This window comes from Dama dama, chromosome 3 (assembly GCF_033118175.1).
Source record: "Dama dama isolate Ldn47 chromosome 3, ASM3311817v1, whole genome shotgun sequence".
NCBI lineage: Eukaryota > Metazoa > Chordata > Mammalia > Artiodactyla > Cervidae > Dama > Dama dama.
This window is the reverse complement of record NC_083683.1, coordinates 45,952,473-45,980,006: the sequence shown is the minus strand read 5'-3', so window position 1 is coordinate 45,980,006 and position 27,534 is coordinate 45,952,473. Positions and strand designations below refer to the sequence as shown.

The window sequence follows — 27,534 nt, the reverse complement described above, 5'->3', positions numbered from 1 at the left end:
GGGCAGGAGGAGGACAGTGCATTTCAGATGGGAGGGATACTGTTACACCACTAGGGAGCTGAAACAGCAAAAGATACTTGAATGGAGTTAGACTCTAGTTGCAAAAGAAGTTGAAGATAAAGTAGGGAAAGACAGAATGAGGACGGACTGGGAAGAACTTTGAAAACCATGATAATGAGAATTCCCTGATGATCCAGTGGTTAGGACTTGATGCTTTCACTGCTGTGGGCCTGGGTTCAATCCCTGGTTGAGGAACTAAGATCCCGCAAGCCAAGTGGCGAGGTCAAAACAACAACAAGAACAACAAAAAAGAAAACCATGAGGCTTCCCTAGTGGCTCAGATGGTAAAAAAAGAAAACCATGCTAAGGAATTTGGGTCATAATCCTAGTGGAAAGAACTAGCCTGTGAGTGAGCAGAGGTGAGGTCTAGTTGTAACGCGTCATTCCCTAGCACATGAGTGACCTTTATGGCAAATGAAAAAAATAATTTCCCTGAGCTTCAATATCCACACATGTTAAAAAAAAGAGTTCTATAAGTGGACTACCCAGTCTCAATGGCTGGATACTAGGAGTTTCCGAAAAAGCAAGTAACATAATAAGAGCCATGTTTTAAAAAGCTGATTCTGCAGCAGTGAGTAACTTGGTAAGAGAGGAAAAGACTGGAATCTTAATTACTGGTCAAGAAGATCCTAAAATTGTTGAAGTGAAAGGTATTCAAGGTTTAATTTAGCATAGATGGGAATGGAAAAGTGGGAAGAAAGAATTGAGAGTTCTTAGAATAAAATGGGCTTAGGGTGAGAAGGAATCAAAGGTGGCATCCTCAAACTTGAACAATTAGAAGGTTGCCAAAGCCATTAACAAATAAATAGAGGAAGAAGAGGGGGAATAAGGAGTTTTAAGTTACACAAGTTGAGATCTACATGTCAGCAAGAAAAATCCTAGTGATACACAAGAGGAAGCTAAAAGGTTAAAAATCAGTCTCTTAGAAAGGAAATGAACATTTTAATTTTTCCTTCTCTTTTTTCTTTGGCCATGCTGGGCAGCATGCAGGATCTTAGTTGCCTGACTGGGGGCTGAACCCTGGCTCCTAAAGTGGAAGCAGGGAGTCTTAACCACTGGACAACCAAGGAAGTCCCAAAATAAACATTTTAAAACATCTACTTAATGCACAGCACAAATCTCAACCCTCACAACCAATTTAAAAGATTGGTTTTATTATCTTACATTTATGATGAAGAAACTGAAGTTCAGAGGTATTAAATAACTTTACAATGATCACTTAGCTATAAAGTAGTAGAGCTTGGATTCAAATTCATATTCTATTTGATTCCAAAGTTAATTTTCTTTCCACTACATGTACTAGTAATGATTAAGACCATCACTTTTAGCCCAAGTCAAAAATGGGCAGCAAAATCTCGGAGCCCACCTAGCTGAAAACCCACACAAATTATCTTTCAGTAAGAGTGTGGTGGCAAGTATCTTCCCAAAATAGTCAGCATCAGACATGAGAATTATTCTTCCAGAGAAACTTAAAGTTACCTTGGGCCTGCTTGAAATACTCTCCCATTGTGAACATCTCGGCTTTCTGGACTTACATTAAATCTGTGATACCTCCCCCAACTCTGTCTCAGATGAGAGTCCCAGTCTCGAACTTTAGGACAATGTCCTTAATCCTAGAAATTCTGTTAAGGGTGAAAAGGGCACATACAACACCTAAAACAAAAACAAAACAACCTCATGGACCCACTAAATTCTCTAGACCAGAATACTGGAGTGGGTAGCCTTTCCCTTCTCCAGGGGATCTTCCCAGCCCAGGGATTAAGCCCAGGGCTCCCACATTGCAGGCAGATTCTTTACCAGCTGAGCCACAAGGGAAGCCCAAACAAAACAAAACCCTTTTCCAAAAGGACAGGGCATTTATTTGGGGCTACAATATTGTTGAATATTTTTTCCAGTGGCCCAGTGGACTTTAAAATCCAATCCATTGCATTGTCATATACAAATAATAACAGGAGCTATACTTATCCAGCACTTACTAATTATAATTCTTACAACTCTGGAGACAGACTATTTCCATTAAACAAACAAACAAAACAAAACAAGACCCAACTGTGGTTTATTAAGGTTGGTGAAATTGCCTAAGGTCAGACACCTAACAACGGGCCCAGGCAGAATTCAGCATTCAGATTCCAAAACCCAAGTTTCACCTGTGAAGGAAAAACTGCTGGACTGGTGGAAATTTGGGCAGGAATGAAAGGAAACAGATATAACAAAAATAACTCTTAAGATTTCTAGCCTGAGAACTGGGGCAGGGGCACAGCAAAAAATAATGGGATACATAGAAAGGGGAACTATTTGCTAAGAGGAAGATGTGTACAGTTTTAGATACATATGGCAGATTTTTATATCAAGAGGGAAGCTCAGAAATCAAGTAATCAAATCCCCCTTTTTACAGTAAGGGAATTAAGCCAAATAAACACCCAATAGCTTTCCCGAACTCACCATCTAGTCAGTATGAGAGCCAGAGCTATTCTCAGTTCAAAGTTCTTTTATCACACCTGGTAGCTTAAGGTGGAACAGCTAAACACCTATGGGTGAGCTGTAGCCTGGATATAAAGATCTCTGAACAAAGGTCCTTGAAAATCAAGGGTTGGGTAATAATGACTCACAGGGAAATTTGGCCCCAGGTATCTGCTTCCTCAAGAGATTGCTTAGGGTGAGGTCTATAGCCGCCTGGGAAACCATCTCTAACAAATTCACTCTCCCTAACCAAGTGAATTGTCTCCCAGAAACAAAACCGACAAAAGCAAAAGAATTGCCCCGAATAAAATCCTGTTCTTAAAAATCCAATCTTGGGACTTCCCTGGTGGCCCAGTGGTTAAGACTCCACCTTCCACTGAAGGGGGTGCGGGTTCCATCCAGGTTGGGAAACTAAGATCCCGCATGCTATACAGCACAGCCCAAAAAAAGTAAATAAATAAAATCACTTCATAAAACAACGACAACAACAACAAAAAACAGGACAGCTCAAAAAAAAAAAAAAATCCATTTCTTGATATTTTTTCTTGCTCCTGAGATGGCTGCTTGTGCAAGAGGCATAGTTGGTTGAATAAAAAATAGAGAACAAAGTACAAACTCAATTGTTTAAGAAAAAAATATTCTTTTAGAAATAGATTGTAGACTTAAAGAAAAAAAAAATCTAAAAAACTTCAATGTGTACGTATAGCTGATTTACTCTGATGTATAGCAGAAATGAATACAACTTTGGAAAGCAATTATACTCCAATTTTAAAAAAGTGAAAAATTAAAAAAAATAAAAAGCTTCAAGGTGCAAAGGGAAGTTGTAAACAAAAGCAACATGAAATGTGTTTCCACACCCCATTTCTTTAGAATGTAAACTGCATTTGTTTCTAAGGGTGTATTTTTATACAAAATATAATGACTAAATTCACACCCCTGAAAAAAAATTTGGAAGTTAATAGCTATTTTAACCTTTTATTTTGAAATAATTTTAGATTTACAGACTTGCAAAGATAGAACAAAAGTTTCCATACACTTTTCACCTAGCTTCATCTTACATTCAGTTCAGTTCAGTTGTTCAGTGTCTGACTCTTTGCGACCCCATGAACCGCAGCACACCAGGCCTCCCTGTCCATCACCAACTCCCAGAGTCCACCCAAACCCATGTCCATCGAGTTGGTGATGCCATCCAACCACCTCATCCTCTCCTCCTGCCCTCAATCTTTCCCAGCATCAGGGTCTTTTACAATGAGTCAGCTCTTTGCATCAGGTGCCCAAAGTATTGGAGTTTCAGCTTCAACATCAGTCCTTCCAATGAACACCCAGGACTGATCTCCTTTAGGATGGACTGGTTGGATCTCCTTGCAGTCCAAGGGACTCTCAAGAGTCTTCTCCAACACTACAGTTCAAAAGTATCAATTCTTTAGCGCTCAGCTTTGTTTATAGTCCAACTCTCACATCCATACATGACCACTGGAAAACCATAGCCTTGACTAAACAACAGTACAATTATCAAAATTAAGAAATTTTTTAAAAAAATTAAGAAATTAACATTGGTAGAATACCACCAAATTAACTATAAACTTTATTCAAATTTTACCAGTTTTTCATTAATGTCTTTTTTCTATTCTAGGACCCTACACTGCACTTAGTTGCCATGTCTCTTTAAGTTGCCTTAAATCTCTGATAGTTCCTCTGTTTTTCCTTGCCTTTCATGGCCTTAACACTTTGAAGAATACTGGCAGATATTATGTAGACTGTCCCTAATTTGAGTTTCCTGGTTTCTCCAATAAAAAGAACCAGGGTTCTCTGGAGAAGTGGTTGATTCCAGAGCTGCAGCAGGACAAATCCAAGATAAACCTAGACAGGGAACTATACTCAATATCTAATAATAATCTCTAAGGGAAAAGAATCTGAAAAAGAATATGTATATCTAACTGAATCACTTTGCAGTACACCTGAAACATAACATTGTAAAGCAACTATACATCTATTTAAAGAGAGAGAGAGACAGAAAACAAAACAAGATAAGCCTGTAACATCTCTCAATGTTAAAAAAAAAAAGTTTGCTTAAAAAAGAAATGTTTTCTCAGATTAGACTGAGGTTATAGAATCTGGGGAAGAATACTACAAAGCTGATAAGCCTCCTCAGTGCATGGTATCAGAGGGTACACTATGTTGATGTCTGTCTTATTACTGATGATGTTTACCTTGATCACTTGGTTAAGGTGGTATCTGCTAGGTTTCTCCACTGTAAAGTGGCTCTTTTCTTCTGTTTATAATTCATAAATATTTGGGGAGAGATACTTTAATCCTGTTTTCCCTTAAACTTTTACTAATTTTAGCATTTACAGGGGGATCTTGGCTCCAGCAATCATTATTGTGGTGTTCTAATGGTGATTTTTTCTTGCCCTCATTCCTTCTATATTTATTTACTGGAGGAATTCTTCTATAAGGAAGAACTGTCCTTTCTCCCTCATTTATTTAGTCAATCATTTATTTACACTAGTATTAGACTCATGGATATTTATTTTATTCTCTGGGTTATGATATTCCTGGATTATTTTATTTTGTTGCATAGATTGCTCTACTTTAGCCATTTGGAGCTCTTTCAGCTTGGCTCAGAGAAGGCAATGGCAACGTACTCCAGTGTTCTTGCCTGGAGAATCTCAAAGACGTCGGAGCCTGGCGGGCTGCCGTCTACAGGGTCGCACAGAGTCGGACAAGACTGAAGCAGCGGCAGCAGCTGCAGCAGCAGCTTGGCTCTGGTGTCCTTTCAAGATGTCACCAATTTTTTTAAAGCACTTTAAAGCTCTATAAGATGTTGCAGGTTCATCAAGTGTTTGCCCTGCCCCAGCTCTGGAATCAACCACTTCTCCAAGGAGCCCTGGTTCCTTTTATTGGAGAAACCAAGATCTGGGCACTAGGTGTACTCAGTGCTACTCAGACGTCACTGCTTCTGGGATCAAAGGGGACAGAACCAGGATTCTACGTGTGAATATTAACTCATGTATATACACACACATCTATATTTCTATATTTATTTCTCTATATACCTATGTATATGTGTGTATATATGTATTAGTCAGTTAAGTCACACAGTCATGTCCGACTCTTTGTGACCCCATGGACTGTAGCACACCAGGCTTCCCTGTCCATCACCAACTCCCGGAGCTTGCTCAAACTCAGGTCCTTTAAGTTGGTGATGCCATCCAACCATCTCATCCTCTGTTGTCCCCTTCTCCTCCTGCCTTCAATCTTTCCCAGCATCAGGGTCTTTTCAAATGAGTCAGTTAGTTCTTTGCATCAGGTAGCTAAAGTATTAGAGTTTCAGCATCAGTCCTTCCAATGAATATTCAGGATTGATTTCCTTTACGATAGACTGGTTTGATCTCCTTGAAGTCCAAGGGACTCTCAAGAGTCTTCTCCAACACCACAGTTCAAAACCATCATTTCTTTGACACTCAGCTTTCTTTATGGTCCAACTCCCACATCCATACATGACTACTAGAAAAACCACAGCTTTGACTAGACAGATCTTTGTTGGCAGAGTAATGTCTCTATTTTTAATACACTGCCTAGGTTTGTCATAGCTTTCCTTCCAAGGAACAAGCGTCTTTTAATTTCACGGCAGCAGTCACCATCTGGAATGATTCTGGAGCCCAAAAGAATAAAGTCTCTCACTATTTCCATTGTTTTTCCATCTATTTGCCATGAAGTGATGGGACCAGATGCCATGATCTTAGTTTTCTGAATGTTGAGTTTTAAAGCAGCTTATTCACTCTCCTCTTTCACTTTCATCAAGAGGTTCTTTAGTTCCTCTTCATTTTCTGCCATAAGGGTGGTGTCATCTGCATATCTGAGATTATTGATATTTCTCCCGGCAGTCTTGATTCCAGCTTGTGCTTCATCCAGACTTGCTTTTAGAATGATGTACTCTACATAGAAGTTAAATAAGCAGGGTGACAATATACGGCCTTGACATATTCCTTTCCCAATTTGGAACCAGTCTGTTGTTCCATGTTCGGTCCTAACTGTTGCTTCTTGACCTGCATACCTGCATACCTTGACCTGCTTCTTGACCTTGATTTCTCAGGAGGCAGGTAAGGTGGTCTGGTATTCCCATCTCTTTAAGAATTTTCCAGTTTAGTGTGATCCACATAGTCAAAAGCTTTGGCATAGTCAATAAAGCAGAAGTAGATGTTTTTCTGGAATTCTCTTGCTTTTCCTATGATCCAACAGATGTTGGCAATTTGATCTCTGGTTCTTCTGCCTTTTCTAAATCCACCTTGAACATCTGGAAGTTCTCGATTCACATACTGTTGAAGCCTAGCTTGGAGAATTTTGAGCATCACTTTGGTAGTATGTGAGATGAGTGCAATTGTGTGGTAGTCCAAACATTCCTTAGCATATATACTTAATATATATTTATAAACATATATACACATATATTAAAACTACAAATTCATAGTGGTACTTCTGAATCCAATCTAGCATCACAAAATTTATTCTAGTATTCCCTTTTATTTACTTGTACCTTCTTTCTCTGATGGTGAGAGGCCTAATTTCATAGAATTTTGAAAAAGATATAGAATCTTCAAAATTATGCCATTGCCAGTTTCTACTCCCTGATAAGCCATATTTTTTTTCTTTCCACTTGGCATGTTATCCCTTCATTCCTCCCTCAATCTATTCATCTTTCAAGACTCAAGTGAATAGTCTGCCTCCTCAGAGAGGCCTTTCCTGAACTGCCCTAGCCTTATTCCTACTCAGTATAGGACACTTCCTCTGCCTTTTAATAATTTTATAAATAATACTTGGTAGAAAGATTGATTGTTGAGGTGAGAGGACAGATTTTACTTTGCCTCTTGCCCTCCTAGTATCTAGTATATTGTTTTTTAAATAGAGGAACTCTATAAATATATCTTGAATTGCATGAAGGCTTAAATATTATCCCAAACACTATCTGTACCGAAAAAAAAAAAAAAAAGTCTACTATATAGCCCAGGCTTCCCAGATGGCTCACTGCGCCAAGCAGGAGATGAGAGTTTGATCGCTGGGTCAGGGAGATCCCCTGGAGGAGGAAATGGCAACCCACTCCAGTATTCTTGCCTGGAAAATCCCATGGACAGAGGAGCCTGGTGGGCTATAGTCCACAGGGTCACAGAGTCGGGCACGACTTAGTGACTAAACAACATTATAGAGCCTTAAGGCTAGTTGTTGAGAAGGTAAATAGTATTTTTCAGTAATTTTAGCTTATTCAAACTCTGATAAAAACTCAAATGACAGGAAAAAATAGAACTACTAAATAATTTCAAATACTACACATAAAAGGTTCACTACTCTATTGTTCAGCAACATGGTGACTGACAAGTCTGTAGCACATTAGAATAAACATTGTTACTGTTCTTGGAAAAGCTTCAGCCAGGTCTCTGTAGAAACATGTATCCCAGACAATAGGGAAATTAAGAATGACCAAATTCCCAGAGATCAGCAAGAATCTAGATATTTGCAACAGGACAGAGTCACTTCAGTAACATTTGATTCTTTTATATCCTTTATAAGAATATTTTGTTCTTAAAAACACTAACATCCAGGGCAAGGGTAATGAAAAAAGATAACTGAGAAGCAACTTTACTGCTAGAAACTGCTCACCAAAGAATCAGAGCAACCTTCACTAGGCACTTACAAATATTCACCCTAAGCAATTCACATGTTACCATTCCAGAGATAAAAGAAGAAGAAAGCATCCTCAGATATAACCTCTTTCCCAACCTGGGCTTCCTCAGGAGAAAAACAAGTGTCACAACAGTGACTCTTCTATCTTCCCCAGAGTCTAACTTTACCTCCACCTCTGACTGTGCCCTAAAAACATGCTCCTATTTCTGGGGTGTGTGTGCGTTTGTGCACGCACATGTGTGCCTGCATGCTTATGTGTATATGTCTGAAACCTGCATATATGGATAGGGCTTCCCAGGTGGGGCTAGTGGTAAAGAATTTGCCTGCCAGTGCAGGAGATGTGGGTTCGATCCCTGGGTCGGGAAGATCCCCTGAAGAAGGAAATGGCAGCCCACTCCAGTATTCTTGCCTGGAAAATTCCATGGACAGAAGAACCTGGTGGGCTACAGTCCATGGGGTCACAAAGAGTCAGACATGACAGAGCACGTACACACACACATAATCCTTTTTTCTCTTAAGTCCTTTTCCCCCTCAAACGACCCCCTCACCTTGCTCCCACCTTAAAAGCCAAATCTTAGTCTCCACTTCTTCATCGTCCATTTATCCCTCCAACTGCTTGGCTGTGGCTTCCACTCCCAACATCCTGCTGAAATTATTCTCCTGAAGATCTTTTACTATCAGATCCAAGGACCATGTCTCAGTTTTCATCATTCTCATTCATCATTGTCATTTGAGTTGCTGATTAGTCCCTCATTTTTGAAATTGTATTTCCCCTGTTTTCTCTTAAATGGAACTCTTCTGCTTCCTTTCCTATCTTTTTAACTATCACAATTTTCTCATAGAATCATCTCTCTCTCTCCACTTATCCTTGCTCCTAGGCATTACTTGACGGTCAGTATCTCTCTTCCCTCTGAGTAAGCTCACCTATGCTCAAGTCATCAAAGGTCACTTACACCAAATGATTCCCAAAGCTGTATCATAAGCCCTAACCTTCCTGACTTATGGTCCTAGAATTTCCATTGCATGATAGATAGCTTCATGTATCAGATAAGTACACAACACAATTCAGCCCAAATCATATGTATCATCTTTTACTTTTATCCTTCAAATTAAGTTTGCTCAACCACAGACAATTTTCTCCAAAGATGAGCTGGCATATGAAATTTTGCTTCTATAAAATAAAATAATGTAGCATGAAAGACGGCATGATGGTAACAAAACATGTATAAGGTTTGAAGTAAAAAAGAGGACTTTCAAGAACTCACTCTGCCTCTTTCTAATTATGTTGACTGCAGGCCATCAATTCTACATCACTTACATTAGCTCATCAAAAATTCTATGTAAATGTGACACATATGAAGAGAGAATGGTATAGAGGCTAAGAGCACAGAGTTTGAATATAGCTGTTCAATTCTCACAATATTCATGAGTTGTGTGATCTCAGGCAAGTTATTTTACTCTATCTCAGTTTTCACATATGTAAATTGAGCAGAAAGCACCTACCTCATAGCATTGTTTTGAGAATGGAAACAAATTCCTAAACATTAAGTATGTACAAACTACCTAACATCTCCTAAATGCTCAATAAACGTTTATTATTATTAAGTATTATTTCACACACTCCCTTTTTCTTCTTTTACATGTGGACTTTGTACAAACTTTTTCTCACACATTTAGGCTGGCCCAGCTTCTCTCTCTTGATTCTGGGCCTTTCTCTGTACATGCTGCTCCCTCTGTCTAAAAAACACTTTGGACCCTCCCTGGCCTTATGCTATAGGTCTCAGCTTAGATGACACTTTCCTCCAAATGCCTTCCCTAACCCCTAAGCCTGCACTAAGAGGCTGCTCTTAAACTTCCAAATGACTAGACATACCCCAACACTAATCACGTTGCTTTTTTTTTATTATCATTATATTGTTTTTTAACTCTCAGGACCATGCCTGGCACATGGGAGGTACGCAAGTATTTGTTAAATGAAGGGAGGTTTACCAGGTATCCAAAATCATTTGCTGGATTCACCTATTTTTATAAACTAGTACTTTAGGGGAAAAGAAAATGAAACAAAACAGTGGGTTATGTTTATTCTGAGATAAGCCACCCCAAATTATGGGAAACCAGTGGACATAGCCACCAAAAAAAGAAAAGGTCTCTAGCCCTAAACTCAGGTAGAATAAAACTGAACCTTATCAATATGGATTGTCTTAGTTAACTTGCTCTCCTGGCATAAGTCAGGTATTTTCTTACAAATAACTATTTGGCTCTTTTAGGTAAAAAAGTCTCTACCTGCTCTTATCTATCCCATCCCAAGCCAATTCTAATTCCCAAAGGCAATCTTTTTCACAGTTTGGAGTAATAGGCTTTCTGATATTGCCTATACATGATACTGAAGTGCTCAAATTTCTTCTTAAATGTTTGTTTTGGGTACTTTGATGTTCCCTAAGTGTAAAATACACACCAGATTTTAGAAACCAAAAGAGAGCTAAGATGAGAAATAAAAAGGAGGGGAAGATTCAATTCAGTAGGTCACACACTTGTGTTTTCTTAAGAAGCACCCAGGAAGCGTGTTTAAAATACAGATTTTCAGGTCCCATGCCACAATTCTGATTCATTAGGTTTGGAGCAAGGGCCAGGAAGATGACCCCATTTTAACAAGAACTTTGAAGTGATTCTAGTGTTGGACGTCTCTCCCCATCATATGTTGGAAAACACTGAAATAAAACAGTCTAAGATCTGTAGGCATTCCAAGAAAAATGGAAAAACAGCAGCACAAATGTTTTTATATTGTTCATTTCAAATTTTACATGGTCATTCAAATTTGGCAGCATAAGAAAAATGGCTGCCCTTCAGAGGCAGACTCAGGCTTGAACAAAAATGAACCTGGGCCACTGAAATGATCAATTTTTTGGCCATTTTGTAGGTTCATGTAGAACTTCTCTGCCCAGATGGCACAAAATTATTGAGCAGACCAATGACTCACGATAATAAAACTCAGTTCTTCATAACACTTTCTTTTCTTTAGATTGCTTTGCTGCTGAATTTAAAATGTTACTTGAGAAAAACATACATGGTTAAAAAAATGGTATCTGAATAGAAATTCCAATTTATTTTTATATTCTGAATATGATGGTAACTAAAACTTATAACGATGTTAGAGCAGGTAGCCAACAGGCTTGGGCTCTAATCTTTATTTAATTTGCCACTAATTAGCACTATCATCTGCTTAACAAGCCATCTCCTCAGGGCCCCAACTTCCTCTTGTGTAAAATTGAAGGGTTAAAATAGCCTAGTGTTTTTCTAACTGTAGGTCACAATTAATAAGTTGTGAAATCAGGTTTAGTGGGTCAGCATGTTTATGTTAATTAAAAATGGAATGAAACAGAAAATAGAGTGCATCACACACATTAGAGGTAAATATTCTTTTATAAAGCTTGCTTTTGTTTCAGTTTGTGTGTGTATAAACTGGGTAAGAATGTAAAATAGTTCTCACTGAGGCATGTGGTTAAAAAAATAACAGTTTGACAAGTGTTGGCGAGGATGTAGAGAAACTGAAACTCTCATACATTGCTGATGGGAATGTAAAATGGTGCAGCTGCTTTGAAGAGTTGGCAGTTCCACAAAAGGTTAAATACATAATTATCATATGACTTAGCAATTCCACAGTTCCACTCCTAGGTATATAGGTGTGTTTGTGTGTGTGTCTCCAAGAGAAATGAAAACACATGTCCACACATAAATTTGTACACAAATGTTCACAATAGCATTATTCACAACAGCCCCAACATGGGAACATTCCAAATGTTCATCAACTAATGAACAGATAAACAAAATGTGGTTTATCCACTAAGAGGTGTTTTATTCAACTATGAAAAGGAAGTACTGTTACATGCTACAACATAGAGAAACCTTGAAAAAATTATATCAAATGCAAGGAACCAGTCACAATAGATTACATGTTGTATGATTCCATTTATATGAAATGTCTAGAAGAGGCAAATCTATAGAAACAGAAAGTAAATTAGTGGTCACCTAGCACTTGAGGGTAAGGGATAAGGGACTGATTGCTAATAGGCATAGGTTTTTTTCCAGGAAGTGGTGAAAATGTTGTAAAATGATTGTGGTGATGGCACAAATCTGTTAATATACCACAAACCACTGAATTGCCCACTTTAAAAACAGGTAAGTTGTATGGTATAAGAATTATGTTTCAATAAAACTGCTATTTTTAAAAAACACAGTTTGAAAGTCACTAGGCTAGATGACAGATGATCACTGGGTCCCTAAGAATTCTCAGTGTACCCCTCATATAGGGTTCACTTTACCCATATGCAACACAATGGTTATTTGGAGGCAGGGCAGTAAGTATCATGAAACACCAGCTGACTCCAATTCTAATTCTAGTGCTAACCAGATGCATGGTGACCCCTCTGTACTACCCTTTCCTTCTATGTAAGATGAGGATGACAACTTGCCCTCCAGGGTTGTTCTATGCATAAAAGGAGATAATAAATGCATACTATGTCTGGCACATTGCTTGGGGTCACAGCCAGATCTTGTCAGTCTTTGTAAGCCTCTGTATTTAAGACATATTCAATAAACATTATTCCAAAGACTTTGTTAACGGGATACATACTTGGGTTTAGCTTAGTTTACATGTCATATTGTCTTAACAAGGCCTATGTCAGTAGACTTATAAAAAAAATTCACAAATGTAATTTTTCCTTCAGCTCTTTGACTTCCTTTAGTGCAAAAATTACTCTCTTTATAATACTGTATAATGGAGGTAGGAACACTAGTTGAAAAGAAATTAGTGGTCTCTTTAAAATATTGAAATTTTAATTTCAAAGTATTAGAAAAACTATCCATCTCTTCTTAAATGTCTGTTTTGGATACCTTGAGCAATTACATTTTGTCGTGTCTATTCAGAAGTCAAACTAGGGAAATTCTCTGGTGGTGCAGTACTTAGGATTTCACACTTCCACTGCAGGGGTTCTAAGTCTGATATCTGGTGAGGGGATTGAGTTCCTACAAGCTGCAGGGTGGCCAAAAAGAAAGTCTACTGAGTATTTGAAATGTGCCTAGTTTGTATAGAAATGTTCCATAAGTGTAAAATACATATCCAACTTTATTTAACAAGCTAAACAGGAAAAGGATTTGAAAAAGGACACATGTACATGTATAACTGACTCAGATTGCTATACAGTGAAACACAATATGGTTAATAAACTATACTCCAATATAAAATAAAAAGTTTTTAAAAAGCCAAATTAAACATTATTCACTTTTGAATATAAATGTAACTAAAGTCCGAAAAGGGTAAGTCCATATATAAATGCTGGAATGTGCAATTGAAATTTTTTCCTTTAATTAGGTCAGCAGTTTTCAAAAATAGCTCCAGCAGCCAAGGTGTGATCAACCAGCATCCTTCCCAGTTTCCCGCTCTGCCACCCTCTTTCACCCTCCTTCCATCTGGGGAACCTCTCCTCTACTGGCCTCAACAAACACTCAAGCTGCTATTTTCTTCCTTGTCTAGCTTCCTTGGTTAGAGTGGCAATCAGAAACAATTCAGTTCAGTTCAGTTGCTCAGTCGGGTCTGACTCTTTGCGACCCCATGGACTGCAGCATGCCAGGCATCCCTGTCCACTGCCAACTCCCCGAGTTTACTCAAACTCATGTCCATAGACAATTAGGCAGATGTGAAGAGCCAGCTCATTGGAAAAGACCCTGATGCTGGGAAAGATTGAAGGCAGGAGAAGGGGACGACAGAGGATGAGATGGTTGGATGGCATCACCAACTTGATGGACATGAGTTTGAGCAAGCTCCAAGGTGAAGGACAGGGAAGCCTGGCATGCTGCAGTCCATAGGGTCACAAAGAGTCAGACACGACTGAGCGACTGAACAATAAAAATACAACATACAGGGGCTTCCCATGTGGCACTAGCGGTAAAGAACCCGACTGCCAATGCAGGAGACACAAGAGACGTGGGTTTGAGCCCTGAGTCAGGAAGATCGGGTAGGAAATGGCAACTCGCTCCAGTATACTTGCCTGGAAAATTCCATGGACAGAGGAGCCTGGTAGGCCACAGTCCACGGGGCTGCAATGAGTCAGACAGCACTGAGTGACTGAGCTCGCATGCACACAATATACAAAACAGATGCCTCTACCTGCTCTTGTCCACCCCTTCTTCCAAGCCAATTCAAATTCCCAAAGGCCACCTCTGTCATAGTTTGGAGTAAAGACTTTCTGATATTGCCTATACAGAAGACTAACAGCAAGCACATAAATACTATGCCTTAGTCATTGTTCTAAGCATTCACTACATATTATCTCATTTTATATTCACAACAGCTCATGAGGAAGCTATTATCATGATGCCTGCTTGACAAATGAGAAAACCGAGGCACAAAGTTAACACGTATCACATGTGAATGCACATTTAAAAAAATTAAACTGGTCTTATGTTAATATGCTTCTCAGTAATTACTTCCTCTTGGATGTCTTCCCACATTAGGACATACAGATCTACCTCAACCTTTGAGTACCACATACTATTTCACTCTGCAGTTTAGTTTATGACTTGTTTAAAGAGGCCTCTGTCAATGAACATTTACACCATTCTCATTAAGAACGGGACTGCAATGAACATGCTTCTACTATTGCCTACTTGGCAGTGTGCATCTATGGTGTATATTCCTAAAGGCAGCATTTCTAGTCCAAAAAACCTATGTATTAAATTTTCATAGATATTTCTAAATGTTCCTCAAAAATATTTCATCAATTTATATATATATATTTGTAGCAATTTATATTTGAGCCATTAGCTATGTGAGAATAAGCCTCTTCTCTACATTCTTATCAATGTTGACGATTATTAATCACTTTTAACTTTTCTAACCTGCTAGATATGTGGAAAAGGGTATATTATTGCTTTAGTTTTTATTCTTTTAATCACTGGAAAGTTGAGTATGTTATTAAATGTTTATTGGCCACTTAATACACTTACTTTTTGAAACTACAGTTATTTTTCAAAGGTCATTTATAAATTATCTCCACAACTTAATTACTTCTAAATTTGCACAAGGACCTTCTGAATATCGTGTGTAACTCCTTGTACAATTCAAATTGCCTCTCAGAGCAGCTCTTTCCTGGTGTCTGATTCCTATTCAGATTCTCATTAATACTCTTTGCAAACAGAAATGTTGCTTCACTGTACAGATGAAGAGTTTCTGTAGAGTTCTCTTCTGTAGGGCACCCACCCCTTGACTGCTCATCATTATTCTCACCAGAGCACAACCCTGCGAGAAGCCTGACTAACACTATGTGACAATCTAGGCATTAAGATCATTCTCTGTGGTTGGGCTTCAGCTGTGACCCCCAACCAGCCCATCTAAGGTTTCTTAGTTATATGGCGAAGAGGGGTGCTCTGGATCATCCATCTTTGGAATCTGAATCTCTCACATGGAGTCCAAACACATCTAATTTTTCTGAAAAAGTCCTCTATATACCCAATGTAAAAACAGCTTTGGAAGTACAGTTTTGGCTTGATCCCAGGGTCATTAGGCCAGAGCAGGAAAGCAGACATAGACTCTAATCACCCACCATCTAGATAGACTGTGTCAGAATCAGGTAAAAGACTGAGCCATCGTAGCATAAGCCTAGGGATCAGTTATGTGCAAAGTAATTCACTCATTTGATTTTATTCCATTAATCCTTATGCTCAGAAAGGCTAAATAACTTGCTCAAGATAATACACCTAGTGAGTGGCATACCCAGAATTGGAAGTAGTCTGAAAGACCATAGTGTCCACACTCTAATGTTTTACTGCACTCCACATCCTTCCTGTATCTGGGAGTGCTCTGAGCCAGTCTCAAAGTGTCTCAGAATTAGAAATGGAAAGGGCTGGGCCACATACCCAGCCTGTTTCATCTCTAAGTCCACTCTGCCCCAGTTCCTTTCAGCTCAGGTCCACATCTTGATTCTACCACTTATCTATTTCTTTATTTGGGTGGAGGGGCATGCCATGCAGCTTGTGGGGTCTTATTAGGTTGATGCAAAAGTAACCATGGTTTTGTATCATTGAACTTTGCCATTTGATACTGGAATACATTCTTAAATAAATGTGGTTATGCTACACACCACTTTAATGTACATTTCTTGCTTTGTGTTTTTTTGTTGATAACATTACTTGCTGTTTATTTTATATTTATTTTAGACTATAGAAATCATATTAGATAAAAAGCAGATTCGAGCAATTATTTTTTTCCAAGTTCAAAATGTGTTGTAAAGCAACAGAGACAACTCACAACATCATCAACACATTGGCTCAGGAACTGCTAACAAACATACAGTACAGTGATGGTTTAAGAAGTTTTGCAAAGGAGACAAGAGCCTTGAAGAGGAGCAGAGTGGTTAGCCATTGGAAGTTGACAATGACCAATTAAGAGCAATCATCGAAGTTGATCCTCTTACAACTATGTGAGAAGTTGCTGAAGAACTCAACATCAACCATTCTATGGTCATTCAGCATTTCAAGTAAATTAGAAAGCTGAAAAAGCTTGATAAGTGAGTGCCTCAAGAACTGACCAAAAATCAAAATAATCATTGTTCTGAGGTGTCATCTTCTTACTGTATGCAACAATGAGCCGTTTCTCGATCAAGGTTGTGATGTATGGCAAAAAGTGGCTTTTATATGACAACTGGTGACAACCAGCTCAGTGACTGGGCCAATAAAAAGCTCCAAAGCCATTCCTAAAGCCATACTTGCATCAAAAAAGCTCATGGTCACTGTTTGGTGATCTGCTGTCTGTCTGATTCTTGACAGCTTCCTGAATTCCAGAGAAACCATTACATCTGAGAGTATGCTCAGCAAATTGATGAGATGCACTGAAAACTGCAATGCCTGCAGCCAGCACCAGTCAACAGAAAGGGCCCAATTCTCCAAGACAACGCCCAACCACACATCACACAACCAACCCTTCAAAAGTTGAACAAATTGTGCTACAAAGTTTTGCCTCATCGGCTATATTCACCCGACCTCTCACCAAACCAACTACCACTTCTTCAAGCATCTCAACAACTTTTTGCATGGAAAATACTTCCACAACCAGAAGGAAGCAGAAAATGCTTTCCGAGAGTTGGTCAAATCGTGAAGCATGGGTTTTTATGCCACAGGAATAAATTTATTTTTCGTTGGTAAAAATGTGTAGATTGTAATGGTTCCTAGTTTGATGAGTGAAGATGTGTTTGAGCCTAGTTATAATGATTTAAAATTAACAGTCTGAAACACAATTACCTTTGTACAGGTGGAGGAAGGCATGGCAACCCATTCCAGTATTCTTGCCTGGAGAATCCTCATGGACAGAGTAAGTAGCCTGGTGGGCTACAGTACATAGCGTCACAAAGAGTCGGACACGACTGAGTGACTAAGCACAGCACAACATGTATATAGATATTTCTAGCTACGTGCATATAGAGTTTTTATAATTAAATGTTCACACGGTTGTAAACAGTCAGCCAGACTGAAGTGACTGAGCACACATGCAATAGTTTCCCAACCCACGGGCTGAACCTGGGTCCACTGGCAATGAAAGTACCGAGTCCTAACCACTGGACCACCAGGGAATTCTCAACGATTTATCTATTAAGTAACATTAGGAAAATCACTCTAAGCCTTAGTCTTATCATCTCAAAGATGTTCTTTTAGCCTAGTGCTAAAATAAGTGCTTAATAAATAAGGACAGTGGTGGTGGTAATAAAAATAGCTAAAATTCATCAAACATTTATCATGTGCTAAGTGCTCTTTTAATTGTTTTGCAAATATAAATTTATTTATATATATAATATATATTATTATATTAAATTAAATATATTATATATATTTATATATAAATAAATTATATATTATTATATTAAATTAAATATATATTATATTAAATTAAATAAATTATATTAAATTAAATATATATTATATTAAAAATAAATATATATTTATCCTCATAATAACATACTCAGAATAGTATTGTCCCACTTAACAGATGAAGAAATTGAGGCCCAGAGGGGTTAAATAAGTCTTAGCACGTATTTTTTTAGGAGGCTGGGATGGAAACAAAATAATAATCTCAAGCACAAAAGATAAATCAGAATTGCAGTTCCAACCCACACTGTTCTTCACGGTAACTTATTTTTGCCAAATCAGCCATTTTTAAAAAAGAGCATCTTTGATGTTGTCTCTTTGAAACTAATAGTGATGACCAGGAAAACTTGCTGTTTAGTTGGTAAGTCATGTCCGACTCTCTTGCAACCCCATGAACTATAGCCTGTCAGGCCTCTCTGTCCATGGGATTCTCCAGGCAAGAATTGCCTGAGTTGCCGTTTCCTTCTCCAGGGGATCTTCCTGACCAAGGGATCGAACCCGTTTCTCCTGCATTGGCAGGCAGATTCTTAACCAGTGAGCCACCAGGGGGCTTCCAGAAAAACTACGGCTGCTCAAAACACTGACACCATTTGTCTGCACCAGAAACTCTAAATCTCTGTCAAATTACACCTTGAAAGGGCCAAGTTTTAGGTGTTCTCAACACCTCCGTAAAAACTCTAAGTTGAAGATAATATGATTATCATTTTCCTACATGCTTCTATTACTTTGTTCATCCATTTAAATATTTTCTTGTACTTTTGAAACCTACATTTGCTTTTTACATAATTGTGGTAATCTCACAAAGCTTATTTAGACAGATAAAAGAGTAACCTCTAATCATAGCCTTTACAAAACTAACTTCAGTTTAAAGTTTTTAGGTCTTGAAGAGTGAACCAGGAAACTTTTTAATCTTTTTTTCTTTAAATTAAGGAATTAACAGATCTAATCCAAGTTTAATTCTCCCTCCTCCCTCAGATCTAATTTGTTATTTATTCACTAAGTTCTTCCCCCTAAGTTGATAATTAACTCATTGTTAGGACAATCATAGACCAATGCAGTGAGGTTTTTTTCCCAGTATTTTTTCACACATAGCAATGAAAATCTCTTTCAATAAGTGAAAAAGCAAAAACCAAAAACCCTACAGATAATGTTGGCAATAACGTCACATTTAAAGTGAAGAGTAGAGAAAAGTACAGTTAATTGTAAAAACAATGTAGAAATATAGAGTTGACCAAGGCCATTACACAAAACATAGATTTAACTCTGAATGCTTGTTTTCCCTTTAACCTTTATATCATTTCATACTTTAACAGCTGCATCAAATATCAGTACCTGGTACAGTGTAGGGGCTCACTAAGCATCTGTTACACAAATGAAAAACAAAATCATGCTAGCTCTCAGTCACCAAAGGAATGCCCACCTACATAATTGAGTATCTGTCCATAAACTACATACTCCCAGGTCTTGCCAATTACATGCTAATTAAAACAAAGTGGCTAATTAGTTTTCTTTGCAATGTCAAAGCAGAAGAAATACATATACACTTATTTAAGAAGGCTGCTTCTGTTAAAGGTATAACTTCCTTATACCAGTCCTTTGTCCTTAATAATTAATCAAGTTTTCTCCAAATACAGGGCTTCTTAGTTTCACTCCTGGCCACTTCCAGGAAGGGCCTAGCTTTCATTCTTATCTGAAATTTTAGATGATGTATTTTTTTCAGGACTTGTTCAATCTGAAAAGCCAGCAGCAGATCAATTTAACCAACCCCTTCAAGCAGGAGAATTAAAACAGTTTTACTGAAAAGTGATTCTTCCCTAGGCAAGTTCTATAATCCTTCCTTTCTGTAAAAATCTTAGACGCTAACCCAGAACAATGCTATAATCAAGCACAAACATAGCTGAAGCTGGTCACATAAAAAATTACCAAATCACACAGGCACAGAAGTGATAAAATTTTGTTACTTATGTGAACCAGTGCTATGTATCTTGTTTCTTAAGGACTGTCTCCCGCACTGGCAGGCAGATTCTTAACCACTGTTTTTAAGAAGTCATTGAGAGGCATTTATTGAGTAATGACAGGTCTTTTAGTTACCACGGGAAAGTCAGTCAACTATTCAGGTAGGCCTCAGTTTCTTCATCTCAAAAACAGCTAATAATTCACAAGGGATGGTTTTTGAGGATGAAATGAGAAAATAAAAGTATAACTTCTTTGAAAAGTATAAATTTCTATAAAAACTTATAATTTTTAATAAAATTTCAAGCCAGTTTCAAGGAAAAAAATAATGGAATTAAAAATTATTCTACCCAATGAAGAGAAATTGGGAAAAAAAAGTAGAACTGATTAGTTCCATTGTCTGGTTTCGCTAGATGTTAACAAGAAACCCCTTGTTTAACAACACTGTTGCTAAAATCCTATTTCAGGACATGTAGTAAGTAAAAGGAAACTAATTTCATCTTTCCTTGAGAACTCTAGGTAGCTTTCTTATTTTTCTCCTCCAGAAGAAAGCAGAAGAAAGTTTCTGGTTGCTTGAAGATTCTAGTGTGTTAGTTCTAGTTTTGCTATACTAGCTTTTAAAAATGTAATGAGAGCTAACAGGTTAGTATTGGCCAGCAGTAATAACCCTGAAAGTACATACTGACAGTGGTAGTAAAACAGTGGCCTAGATCCTGGGAACAGCTTGGAAAACCTGCACTCAGATGGAAATGAATCTTGCCTATCACAGTACCCAAACCTTTGTCCAGCTACCGTCAGAAATCCTCAGAGACTGCTACCTGATTTGAACCCTGATGGAACTACTTCAGATGTTGTCCATTAAAAAAATACACACAGTTAATTGTGTGTGTAACACACACAACAAAACTTTTGGATTGCAAACCAAACCAAAACTTTTTAAATCAACAAGTCTATCTTCAAGGCTCATTCATTCATTCAACAAATATTTGAGCACTTACCACGTGTCAAGCAGAGCTCTATTTGCTAAGTACATAAGATAAAAAGGGACAGACAAGGTCTCTGCTCTCATGAAGCTTCCCTTCCACTGGGGAAGCTGGACAATTAAACACTGTGATTAAATGAAACACTGTGACAATTAAACACTGTGATCAGTGCTGTGAAGGAAATACAAAGAGAGTAATTGGAGTGTTGGTAGGAAATGGGGCAGATACTTCAGATAGTGGTCAGGGAAGCCCTCTTTGAGTGAATGACATTTGGGCTGAAACCTGAATGAGGAGGAGACAGACAGACAGCCAGGTGAAGAGAAAAGATGTGAGAGTTTTCCTACCAAAGAAAATAGCAAATGCAAAGGCCCTGAGGCAGGGATGATGGCAAGGGAATGAGTGAGAAATATGAAATGATGACAGAGATGAGTGGCAGCCAGTTTAAATAAGGATTTACCAGGGATGGTAGAAGATTTTAATTTCATTCTAAGTGTGATATGAACTCAAACACTGTTAGATAACAGTGTTTGTAAGATGAAGATGAGATATGTTTATACATTCTATGAGTATTCAATTGCTTATTACATGCACAATGGCTACATACAAAATGAAAAGGAAAGGCAACGTTCTCACACTTAGATTTACAGTGGTTTAAGGAAGCAATAATTCATAAGTGACAGCACTAAGGTGAAAAATGAAGTAAAAATGAAGTGCTAACTGAAGACTGGGGAGGGAGACACTGATTCAAATAGGAGACTTTAGAAAAGGCATATTTTTAAAGTAAAAAAAAAATTTTGAGCTCTTAAAGAAAAAGAAAAAGGATTTAAGCAGGAGTGGGGGAAGGAGGGGAGTCTGAGGCTGTGGGAACTGCACGCGCAAAGGCACAGAGGCAGGAAAAGACAGGGTGGGTCCAGGAAACCATGAATCACTGCATGGCTACAACTACATGGCCACAGTGCCAGGTGGGTGGGTAGTGATGTGAGAGATAAGTCTGGAGAAATAGGCTGTCAGGGTGTGGGAACTGGGGTCTCGAATGGCATGTTGAGAAATTGAGAATTTACTTGGACTTTGGTTCCTCTTAAGGAAAAGAATCTCTTCAGGTACTTGTTAAAACTGCTAATTTCCATGCCCCATCCCTCCAGATACATTGATTTATAAGTGTAGGTGGGACCTAAGAATCTCCTTTTTAAATGAACACCCCAGGTGATTCTAAAACAGGTAATCAGGAAACCATACTTGAAAATCAGTGTACTATTTTTTTTTTATGACAAGTCTGGACTGAAAGGGAAAAACTGAAGCCAACTCTAAGGATTGCTCAAGGACTCTAACAAAAAGGGGGAACCTGACTTAGAAGACTGATAACAGAGCCTTTATTGGGACTTTCCTGGATGTCCAGTGGTTAAGACTCCACAGTGGGTGTGAGTTCGATCCCTAGTCTGGGAACTAAGATCCCACATGGTGAGGTACAGTTAATAAAATAAAATTTTAAAAAACTCTTTTTTAAAAAATGAGCCATTGTCACTGTTGGGATAGAATCAACCAAAGTTGGTGATTAAATGTGGGAGGAGAGAAGAACGGAAGTATTCAAGACAACTTCAAACCTTGTCCTTAGGGAAATTAGGTGGATGCAGGTGCCTGGTGGAGAGAGACCATCTGCAAGGTCTATGAGGTGTTGGAAATGTGGATCTGGGAGCTCAGGAGATATGCAGAGGCACTAAACATGCTGCTTAGGTACGCCAAAGTAAATTCAACACAAATTAAACAGTATAAAAAGTAAACCCATAAATTTCAGAAGGGAATTGAAGTGAGTAGTTAAACCCATCTCTGGGTGACAATGAGACTTTTAAACATAAAAGCAACAAAAGAAACTCCAAAGAAAAAGATCTGTACATAAGTAATAATATACCACATACAAAATTAAAATAACTAACATTTGACCATCAAACAAGCAACTGATATTCTTAAAACAAAGAGCTTACTGGAATCCCTGAAGGTCCAGTGGTTAGGACTTGGAGCTTTCACTGCTAGGGTCCAGATTCGATCCTTGGTGCAGGAACTGAGATCCGGCAAGCAGCAAAATTATCCCCTCCAACCCCCTCCCCGCCAAAAAAAAAAACCCACTAAGAATAGTTTCTGTGTGGAATAGTGAAAGTTATCAAATAACTTGGCAGCTTAAACATCTTGTCATAAACAGACTTGCTTTATACATACTAAAGCTGATTGGGTTTTGTGGCATAGACTGGCAGGGCTCTTTTGATGGACTTTACCAGCCTGTCAAGTGTCAATCTAGGAGAGTGCCTAAATATACCAACTGTTGTAACTTACATTGTCTTGAGGGCACAAATACATTAATTGCCCCCAAGCTCCACTAAGCCTTGCTACCTTTACTACATCCAGTTTTTCCTGAGGCTCCATATATTTAAACTGTGTGCAGGGTTAGGAATGGGACAGGAAATCATTTCACAATGTCGAGTGAGCAGTGGCTCATAAATCATCCTTTTAGCACATAGAATCAATAGCTCAACCCTCTCATCTTACAGATGAGGCTCAGAGAGGATGAAAGACTTGCCAAAGATCACCTAAGTGGCTGATTCCCAACACCGAGTCAGGAATCCTGATTCTCAAATGACATCCCTTCCATTTTGTAGTGCTGCTCCATCCATCACGAGCTGTGGATTCTCAAAACAATTGATATTTAAAACACCACAATTGCAACTTCTATATGCTTTCTACTTTATCACTCTACTCATTCAGTTTGGCCTAATAAAAACCTGTACTCCCTCCCCCAAAGCCCCAAATAAATGAGAGAACTCAAAAAAACAAACAAAAAACATAATTAAAATGTTCAGACATTTAAAAATGGGAACAGATTAACCAGAAGACAATTCACAGAAATGAAAATGACGTTATGAAAAATATTCACTCTTACTAGCAATCAGATAAATATATATTAAATCTCTTTTGCTTATCAAATTAGTAAAGATTAAAAAAATAAGATTCAAAGTTACAAAGATACACAAAGATAGGCCCTCACAATCATTGCAAGTGAGAATATTAATCTAGTCTTTACGAAAATGCAATTTGACAGCAGTATTTTTTAAATTTTCATGCTCTTTGACCCACTAATTAAACTTCTGAGAATCTAACCTAAGGAAATAATGAGTGATTTGTACAAAAATTTATTCTCAATTTTTTTACTTGTTAATAAGGGTGTAAAAAATCAAAACATCCAAATACACAGTTAAATTTTGCACCACTGATAGAATAGGGTGTTAAACATCTATTTAAATTGTTTTCAAATAATTTTGATGTTGAGGAAAACCATGACATAATGTAGAATGGAAAAGCAGATACAAAATTCTACTGTAGTAAAATGAACCCAACTACCTGTATGTTTATGTGAGTGTGTCTGTGTGTATCAAAGAAAAAAAAAAGACTTAAAGAAAGTGAAGTGAAAGTTGCTTAGGCACGTCTGACTCTCTGCAATCCCATGGACTATACAGTCCATGGAATTCTCCAGGCCAGAATACTGAAGTGGGTAGCCTTTCCCTTCTTGAGGGGATCTTTCCAACCCAGGGTTCGAACTCAAGTCTCCCACACTGTGGGCAGATTCTTTACCAACTGAGCTATCAGGGAAGTAAATAGGACTTCTCACCAGAACAAATTATGGGCCAGTCTATCTTCTTCATAATTTATTTTTTTCCTGATTTTCTATAATTAGCAATATAATTCTTATTTTTAAAACATGTATGTTTGTATATGTGAATATAGAACAAGAATTATATATAACATGAAAAAAGATTTTAAAAATGATTAATTTGTAAATCACTCAAATGGAGGTGTTGGTTGAAGTCACGGAAATAGATCAGATTGTTCAGGGAGAGAGTATAAGGAGAACAGGATGCTGGAGAGGGTCACAGCAAACATATACATTTAAGGGGTAAAAAGACTGAATTAGTGAAGGAGCATGGAAGGAAGTAGCTAACCCTAACCCTAACCAGGTATTGTCACATCAAGAAAGCCACATGACGGACTTCCCTGGTGGTCCAGTGGTTAAGAAATCTGTACTTCCACTGCAGGGGGTGCAGGTTTGATCCCTGGTCAGGAAACTAATATCCTGTATGCCACATGATGTGGCCACAAAAAAAAGTCACGTAATACGAAGAACCAGAAAAGTTGTCCACATGGTCGAATGTTGCCAACAGTAAGGAGGAGGATAGTGACAGGGCTATTAGAGAGAAATCACTGGGTACTACACATGAACAGACTGGTTTCCTCTAGCTCTGGTGAAGTAAGTGTTAGTCACTCAGTCGTGTCCAACTCTTTATGACCCTATAGACTGTAGCCCACCAGGTTCCTCTGTCCATGGAATGCTCCAGTCAAGAATATTGGAGTGGGTTGCTGTTCCCTTCTCCAGGGGATCTTCCTGACCCAGGGGTCGAACCTGGGTCTCCAGCATTATAGGCAGATTCTTCCCATCTGAGCCACGAGGGAAACTTCTAATTCTAGTGGTGGAAACCAAATCTGAGTGAATGGTACCTATTCAATAAAACTGACTGTGAAGAAAAGAAGTCCTGTGCCTAAATTACCCACTTAAACTTCAGTTTATGGGGGAAAAAAAGATTGTGGAAATCTAAAACCAAGTAAAAGCATATTAGGATGACTAATCTATTGGTAATGAAACAAAAATTGGCAATACTTTGGTGTACAAGAAAAAACATGTTTGAGGGATTGTAAAGTTTCCATATAGTAAGCTCTGTTATAGAATAATTAAGGGAAAAAACAGCTCCACACTTGTTATCAGAAGGACCAAAAAAAAAACTGTTACCTTTTTTCCCTAAAGATGCAGGTTCTCAGTTTCAGAGCAGTATTATTTAAAAGTAAAAATAATGTAAAATATCACAGTATCAGTTAACTTCTTGAGACTGGACATGTGAAGTTTCCAGCAACATTTTCAAATATAAATAAATCATTTGACATGCTAAATAATGGGTTGTTTATTGAGTCGAACCTTGTCTTTTTGTAATAATCAGATGAAATTAACCTTCTCATAGGCCACTAATTAAATATACACTTTGTCAATGATAAATAAATGTCCCAGTCTGGAGAGGGGATGCTGATAATGGGGGCAGCCATGGATATGGACTTCCAACCTACAGAACTGAGAGATAATAAATAAATGTTGGCTTAAGAAACTAAAAAAAAAACAAAAACAAAAACCCTCATCTTTTTTATGAAAAGATGTCTGCATTAGCACAATAACTTGACTGAGTCTCAAGGACTCTCTATCCAGCCACAGAATAAACACACCAGAATGGTCCTAACCAAGAGTACCATTTACCATAGAATCTCAATCCCGCAACCCTCAAGCAGAAACTACTCAATTTACAACCACTCATTTTGTTACTAAAGAACCTTGAGAGTCTGTGTTAAGTAACTTAACATCACCTGGAGATTACTGTACACAATCCAAAATAAAGTACCTAAACTTCCTATCAAAAAACATGCAGTGAATAGACCATGCATGTGTGCTCAGTTGTATTGGAGTCTTTTTGCAATCCCATGGACTGTAGCCCACCAGTCTCCTCTGTCCATGCGGTTTCCCAGGTAAGAATACTGGATTGGGTTGCCATTTCCTACTTCAGGGGATCTTCCCGACCCAGAGGTCGAACCTACATCTTTTTTGCTCCTGAATTGGCAGGTGGATTCTTCATCACTGCACCACCTGGAAAGCCAGTTCATCAAGTACCATGGCTCAAATTGCCAGAGGAAACAACCATCATCTGTATTATTAACTGAAAAATCTCTATTTTAAAAATGAAAAACATAATCATATAGAAGAAACTGTGGCATGTTCATCCTGTAAATATTAGAACACTGGCACACAGAAGGCAGTTACTAAATGCTTCATATAGTTACTCTATATGAAGAATACTCAAGAATACCATAAACTTCAGATCATTTACACTCTGCAGAAATTCGTCAAACATTTCTGACCTCTTCCTCCCTCACCCTATCCCCTGCTCCAAAAAAAAAAAAAAAAAAGAAAGAAAGACAAAGACATTTTGAGGGTACCTTAGCAAGACATTTTGAGGGTAACAGCAAGGTGTGCTGTTAACAGAATTGTTTTCACTCCTTAAGCTTTCTTTTCTTAGAATTATTAGAAGATTAAAATTTGGCCCACCTTTAACCAGAATCTGGAACAAATTTGAATGTACCAAGTTAAACAAAGTTACACAATGGACCAATTTTTACAAAATAACACTGCTTTGCTAATGTTGCCAATACACTGTTCTCTTCCCAGAGGCTGCTCCAGAGTTCAGGGACTACATGATAACAACACTTCCGGGCCCAATACGAAATGTGAAAATAGCTCCATCAGCTATTCACCAAACTGCACAGAATTAATGACAAGTCATAATTCCATTATCAAAATGCTATCATGTTGACAGAACACAAGGTAAGGAATATGAGTAACACAAGTACA

General features: G+C 38.1%; 1 protein-coding gene across 3 annotated transcripts in view; it reads right to left on the bottom strand.

Annotated features, from left to right (window-relative positions):
* LIMA1 (LIM domain and actin binding 1) overlaps positions 1 to 27,534 on the bottom strand; it is a 90,900-nt gene that overhangs the window by 61,705 nt on the left and 1,661 nt on the right. The window lies entirely within an intron of this gene.